The sequence below is a fragment of the Cheilinus undulatus genome, linkage group 1, assembly GCF_018320785.1.
Source record: "Cheilinus undulatus linkage group 1, ASM1832078v1, whole genome shotgun sequence".
Taxonomy (NCBI): domain Eukaryota; kingdom Metazoa; phylum Chordata; class Actinopteri; order Labriformes; family Labridae; genus Cheilinus; species Cheilinus undulatus.
The window spans coordinates 16,747,158-16,754,162 of record NC_054865.1 but is presented as its reverse complement, the minus strand read 5'-3'; positions in this window follow the sequence as shown (position 1 = coordinate 16,754,162).

Here is a 7,005-nt window from a genome sequence, read left to right as displayed (position 1 = left end):
AACAGGAATGAGGGACTTCAAACTGAATTCACCCAAATTTGAGCCGGCTCACTGGGCTTCTCTGAGAGGTCAGAAATGAATCAAGCATAACATTCAAACACTAAAACTAATTTTGCTGTTCAGGAATGCAAGTAAATAACTATAATTTGACATATTAATCAAGAAATATTAATGTGCTTTACTATTTTTCAGTTTTTTTGTAAATCAGTAAATTTGAAAATTCATGGATAACAACAATAATTATATTTTAGCATTAAAAATATCATTTGGGTTAAAGAGCTTCTACATATTGGTGTATTAACCATTGCAGAAACATAAAAATGATTTTGGTAATTACCAATGCTGTTAATTTAGGGCAGCCGTGGCATAAACCTTACTTTGGTTAGGGTTAGGGCGGTCTAATAAATTTGTTAAGCACTGTATGTAAGCTATGTATTTTTGTTATTTTTGTAGCTAAGTTAGCTTTAGCTACGTCTGCCACAACTCACGTTGCTGAAGCTAAGTTAGCTATAGATAATAATGCGTCATAGTTAATACAGCTACATTAAGGAAACTAAAGTGGCTCACAAAGCAGCTATGAAAGCTACATAGCTTCATTTGCAAAGGCTCATATTGCTAGGTCTAACTCAGCTACATTGGCTTATGTATTAAAGTTAATTACATAGCTTAAGCAGGTGTGTTAGCTTTAGCTGAAACTAACGTAGTTAAAGCGAGACACTGTTTAAGTAACTACTACCTAAACGTACATTCATAATTTTCCCAGGGTCAGACTGCTGACAGTTTTCTCTATTTTACTAATGTATAACTTACTCCACATCAAATCTTACCAAACACTTGCATCCTGCAAAGCTAGTACCTTAAGACCCCCAGTGCCTGAGTGAGGCTCAGGCCCTGTTTTAACAACAGCAATAGCAGGTAACTACAGACTTGTAACTACAGACCTGTGGAAAGCTGGCAGTATGCTGCTTGGTGACAGAAACGCTGCCATCTGTGGCTCAAACTGCTGTTTTGGTCAGATTTTTTACAACTTTGCTGTCACCTTTTTGTATCAAAGAGCAGGAAGGAGAGGTTTTGTGTAAGTCCTCCTCATTAGAATAAGGATTTGTGGTAATCGTAGATAATGCAGAATTATCAGCAGGGAGGGACTGCCTTTTGTTGACTTTATTAAGAAAACTTCCCTTAACATAACACATGACAGAAGTACCCGACTGTGGACTAACTCTCATTGAGCACATGCACTAAGACCCACAGATATCTGTGCTAAGTCCTGTCCTGGGACATCACCTCATCTGTTGACATCACTCACATATCCTTACACATTTTGCTGCATTTAATAGTTCCATTACATTATATTACACTACTGTGGGAGTATGTATGATTTGGCATAGTATATTTCACTGGCAGCTAAGTTACAGAAGATTGCAGGAGATGAGGAGTTATGCAAAAGTAATGTAAATAGTAGTGTAACTAACTACTTTTAGCTGTGAGTACCTAAGTAAAGTTACTTTATTAGAACGTAACTTGTAATAAGCAATGGATTATTTTTTTTTAAGTAACTACTCCAACAATGTTCATGACTGAGGTGGCCAGACTTGAGTTCAGGGTGGCAAAGATTAAGGATGCTCCTAAGCATCTATTTTCCTATTTCACTAAAAACTCATTAAAATTTAGTTAAACCAACTAGTCTAAAGAGGAGAAAATCCCTAGAAAATAGTCAAATTCCTCACAGGGTCATTGTGTCAGCTAGTGTGATGTTAGCCTGATGTACTCTCTACAACATGGCTAACATTAAAAGCTAGCACCGCTAGCCTTCGTTCCTCTTTGCAGATTGATACAAGAGGGTCTGGCTGCAGCCCTCGAGCAAACCTCTACGCTGGGGCGTTCAGCTGGAGACCTCTACACTGGGGTGAAACCCCTGCGCTGGGGCGTGACGTCATTGCCCAAGCCTATGCTGGGACGTGCAGCATGTTAGCTGTTGTTAGCATGACTACACCGCTGTGCCTATGAGACCTTAGCACAGCCCCGTATGCTGGGGCATAGCCCCAGCGTACGGGTCTACGCTGAACCGTGCAGTATCAGACGTCGACCCCTACACCAGCGTATGGGTCTATGCTATTAAAACCTGAGTGCTTCGGTTTAGGCGTTAAAATCCGAGTGTTTAGATTTAGGCATTAAAATCCGAGTGGTTAGATTTAGGGTCAGCCTGTCGGCAAGCAGATAGAGCTGAAATTTTGTCACGGGTAATATACGTCATCGCCCCAGCATAGAGGTCCGCAGGCTTGGGCAATATACGTCACGCCCCAGGGTAGATGTCCATGGCTTTGGCGATGTACGTCACACCCCAGCACAGAGGTTTCGCCCCAGCGTAGAGGTCTCCAGTTGAACGCCCCAGCGTAGAGGTTTGCTCGAGGGCTGCAGCCAGATGCCTCTCAATTAATATCATGCTTTGATGTGTGAAAAGATCAATTTGGGTGAGTAGTTACATGTGAGTTCAACCCTCCACAGCCTAAATACCACTTTTATTTCCATTTACTACTTTAAAAAACAATCATACCGCGCTGTTCCTACTACACGCTTACCACTAAGCCACTGCTGAGCTCTTCACATTTACATCAAGTGAGGAGCCAGACAGGAAAGCAGTGACGCTTAACTGAAGCTACAGCAGCCTCTAGTGGCAGGAGGTTCATCACAGTTGAAAAGAGCATTATAGACCGGGATTTCAAGCCTGTTTTTATGTAAATGATAGGTTATTAGTTTAAACGACTCATAAATCCCATGCTGGCTAATTTGATAGACAAATTCAAATGTTTTACCGGTTAATTGCGCACATCCCTAGCAACGACAATCCCTACCTCTCTCAAATCCACGTTTGAATATTTCTGATATCACTCCTTGCTGATGCTTTACTACGGCATTACCAATTTAGCACCAGGTGTGTCTTTATTTACAAATGAAGTAAAAAAAAAAGGGTTAAGTTTCAACTCTTGCTTACCTAATTTTTCCCTATCGTTTTACCAAAACCTAATAAGGTGTTATTACTGAGGTGTTAACATATCTGCTTATGGGACGAATATACTTAACTTGGCAAGTGTCTAAAGTGATTAGTAGAATAACAGTAGTAAAACAGTACCTCACATTTCAAGACACTCAAGTAAAACTTGCTTATCTTTACAGATGCTTAGACTTTCTACAAGCAGTTGAGGAGTTTTTTTTTTTTTTTGGGGGGGGGTCTTTTTTTTTCTTGAAATAAGATGGTTATGCACACTTGCAAGGTAAATGTGGCAATTCTAAATTACTGAATGGAAATTAGACAAAAAGACCCACTTGCTTTAATCCGAGTTTATTTATTTATTTTTTTCCATGATAAAAAAAACTCTTGGAACAATATAATGTTCCTAATACGTGGTATTGTCATCCTCTACTTTGGGTTGGCAGATCAGTACAAACACACAGTCATAGATTTAATTTGAAATTCTGCTTGCTCAAGAAGACAACAGGCTACACTGGATACACAAAGGTGCAAAACTTGATTCAAAGAGCTGGCTGTTCAAGAACATGTATGCATAACATATTAATGTGGATGTTTTCATGTGTCTCTCCACATCTGTAATTACCCTGGCAATAACAACCAATGCTATAAATCCCTACTGCAATTAAATATGTTTTGACACAGGAGATAGCCTTAAAGTTATCATAACTGATGTGCAAATTACACATATACCACTGACATGCGCCCCCAATTAGTCACTTTGTACTCTTCATTAAGCAGCATTAATCTTATAAGCATGTACAGACTGCGAGCTCAAAGTGGCAGCACCACAGGATGGAAAAAATGAAAAGGTGGGGGGTGCGCTTGAATGAGCATGTTTGGCCCTGTGCAGGTCACGCTTCGATTCACATAGACAAAGACGTGATTAAAGATACACTCTGTTCACATAGATAGTAATCCCTAGTGGAAATGGATGGCATTCTTAGAAGATAAATGTATGTCTCATCATATTAATCAGTTTGTAATAGAAATAAAGATGTTTTCAAAGTGGCAGTGTGTTCTCATTCAGAGAAAATATAGCATATGAATTCCTTTACGTTTCTTTCTCAGATTCAAAATCAGCTGTTGCCCTCAGTCCTGCCCCGATCACTCCGATTTATAGAGTGTGACTTTTCACACACGGCCCCAGCAGTGGGCTGCCCCTCCTTGCCAAAACACATGAGAGATTCCTCCACATATCCAGTCCCCACACATTCATCAGGCCTCCCACCTCGTCCAGCAGTGTCCCTTCATCCTCCATTATATTTCCAATTAGCGTGGATTTTCAGGATTTAACATCATTTTCACTGGTAGGGCCCACTGTTTACACTGCCAGTGTCTCCATGGGCGCCACTGTGAGTTTCTAAAGACAAGGAAACTTGGACCATTAGTGGCACAGGAAGGTACTGTCACATATAATGAAGCCACTGCACTAATATTTATGACACAAGGTGGTTTGTTAGTCTTAGCTGGAGCTTGTGCTTGGCTGTTTTCTGAAATAAGAGGGTGCACTTTAGATACTTGTAGATGTTTTATTATGTATAGATTTTTAGCTGCATCAACCCAGAAAGCCTGCAACACAATAATAGAACTTGCAAAAGCAAGTTAAAGAAGACATTTATTTAGGCATAAGCTGATGCACAATGCCTGTAGATTTGATGTACAAATTTCTTACTTATTTTAGGTAATGTCTACAAAGCATTAGCTTTCAACAAAGTGTTTAAAGGATATCCATGTACCGTAGTTTGCACGGAAAAGAAATATGTAACAAGCTGTTTATCTGCCTCCGTCTTCAGTCTCCTGCACATCTGGCCCTTAAATTACAGCTGCTGAAAACGAGGAGAAATTTACAGTGATCTTGACAGGGTTTCAGACTGGGCACAGAGCCCAGTCCCCCTGCCTCACACAGCCTTGGAGCCCTGAACACACATGGGGGCCATTATTTGTAAAGTAGCTGCGGTGGCACCAGGGAATGATTTGAAAAGAGCGTGTGAGTATTCGTGCGTGCATGTGTGTGAGAGCGCTTGAACATGCAGCCCGAGTATGTTTACTCTCTGTTATCACATCCACACATCTCCAGTAAGTGGCGGAGAGAGAGTGTGTCGTGTCGAGGAGGAGATATGGGGAGATTATTGTGCTGTTTAAACCCCAAACTCTCCCGCCCACTCCTCTCTCCTTGAAAATGGATTATCTTTTCAAGTATTGTAAAGCACTTGAGTGAAATGTTCGCACACACTTTTATCTCACTTGTCATCTGGCAGTGAAACCCTGTCACATGTGTTTATTACAGCCATAGATAAAAGAGAACTTAGCCACTCTGCCAATAGAGTGATGAGATCTGAAGGCTAATAATTGATACAAGAATGTATTTAAAATGGAACATTAAAAACATATTAACCTGAGGAGAAAAAAAGGCAGAAAACACATGTAAGCAAAGCCATGGAACTCAACAGACATGAAACACAAAAAACGCCAAACAGACATGAGCCAAAAGACGGGAGGGGGTGATACAGTTATAAAGGAAAGAGGATAATATCTCTGGCGTGCAGCCCTCACAGTAAAGCCACTGGTTGGTCATGGCTCTGGGCTGCAGACGGACCGTCTCCTCACAGTGCTGGGTGAATTAGGCTGTGGTTCCACTGCAAACCTCAGCCAGCCTCAGCAATGTGCTAAACCCAGACGTGACTTATGGCTACCCACTAGAGATTTGGCCTCTGGACCAACGACTTGCACCGCAAGGAGGAAAAGCAAAAGAAGTTTCATCACAAGCACCGCGGAAAGAAAGTGGGACAACACAGGACAGACAGAATGTATAGTTCTGCTAAAAAGCATCTAATGGCAAAATTACGCTCTGCATCTCATATACACAGGTATACAGGTGGAGCTTTCTGCCCGTTGCCTGTGCTTATTGTGTGCAGATTTTTTGAAAGTTTACAGATACAGATCAAACATTGCAATACTACCAGAAATCATAGTTTAGTCGACAGCCCAAGTTAGACGAGAAAAACACAACAAAGACGGATACCTAAAAAAATGATGGAACTCTCTAAGGAAAAATTGTGCAAGTTGGTTAGGAACTATAAACATATCAATGACATAGCTCACTCTGGCATAGGTAAGGACAACTTAAAACAGCTGAGTGAAGACTGAACAGAAGGTGGATGTCATTAGGATGGCAGCGAGGAAGAAGAAGAGGTCTGTTCAACACCGCAACCACCAGTCGATGCATTATTTTGAAATCAATCCCCACAGAAAGGGAAAATAAAAAAACTTTTGCGTCTCTCGTCAAACAGTCAGCTCTGTCCACGCCCCTCTAGTGGATGCAACTGCTAAATGAGTAATCCTGCTAATATAGTTCTCTGAAGTTATGTGCAGTGCACATTTTGTAGGTGGAAAGTTTAAAATCTTGAAATTTCAATGTTGGACACCTTCAAATGATTTTAAGAGGCACAAAATTAAGCATTTTCCATAGCACATCATTTACAACAGAAGCATTTAATGGGTTAACACTAGCAAACGTAACATTCAAAACGTGACCCTGTCCACAACCAAACACTCAGAGTTCGCTGGTGAATGCCTTTTGGTGGTGTCTGATGAGCATATTTTGACATTTAAATAAAACTGTGTGTGGACAGCAGGCCCGGAGTGGCAAATCTGGAGAACTGGGGGAATTCTCGGTGGACCCGGGTGGTTGTTAGGATGCCAGGGGCTTGTGTACAGTGATGGTAAATAGATTATAAAGGCTTAACTTGAGAGGGCTGGACAAAAGCTGGAGCACACATTGTTTGAGTTGTGTTTTCCCTCATAACTCTCCATTCTGAATCTTTCTCTCTTTTCCTGCCATCTCCCATCTCAGACTGGTGGCCTTCCTCATTCATCCGACTATAAAAATTATCATAACATTTTTCTCTGTGTACCCTGTCAAGGGTTAATCCCTCCTACTAGATGATAATGAAGAGAGAAAGATGGATACTAAC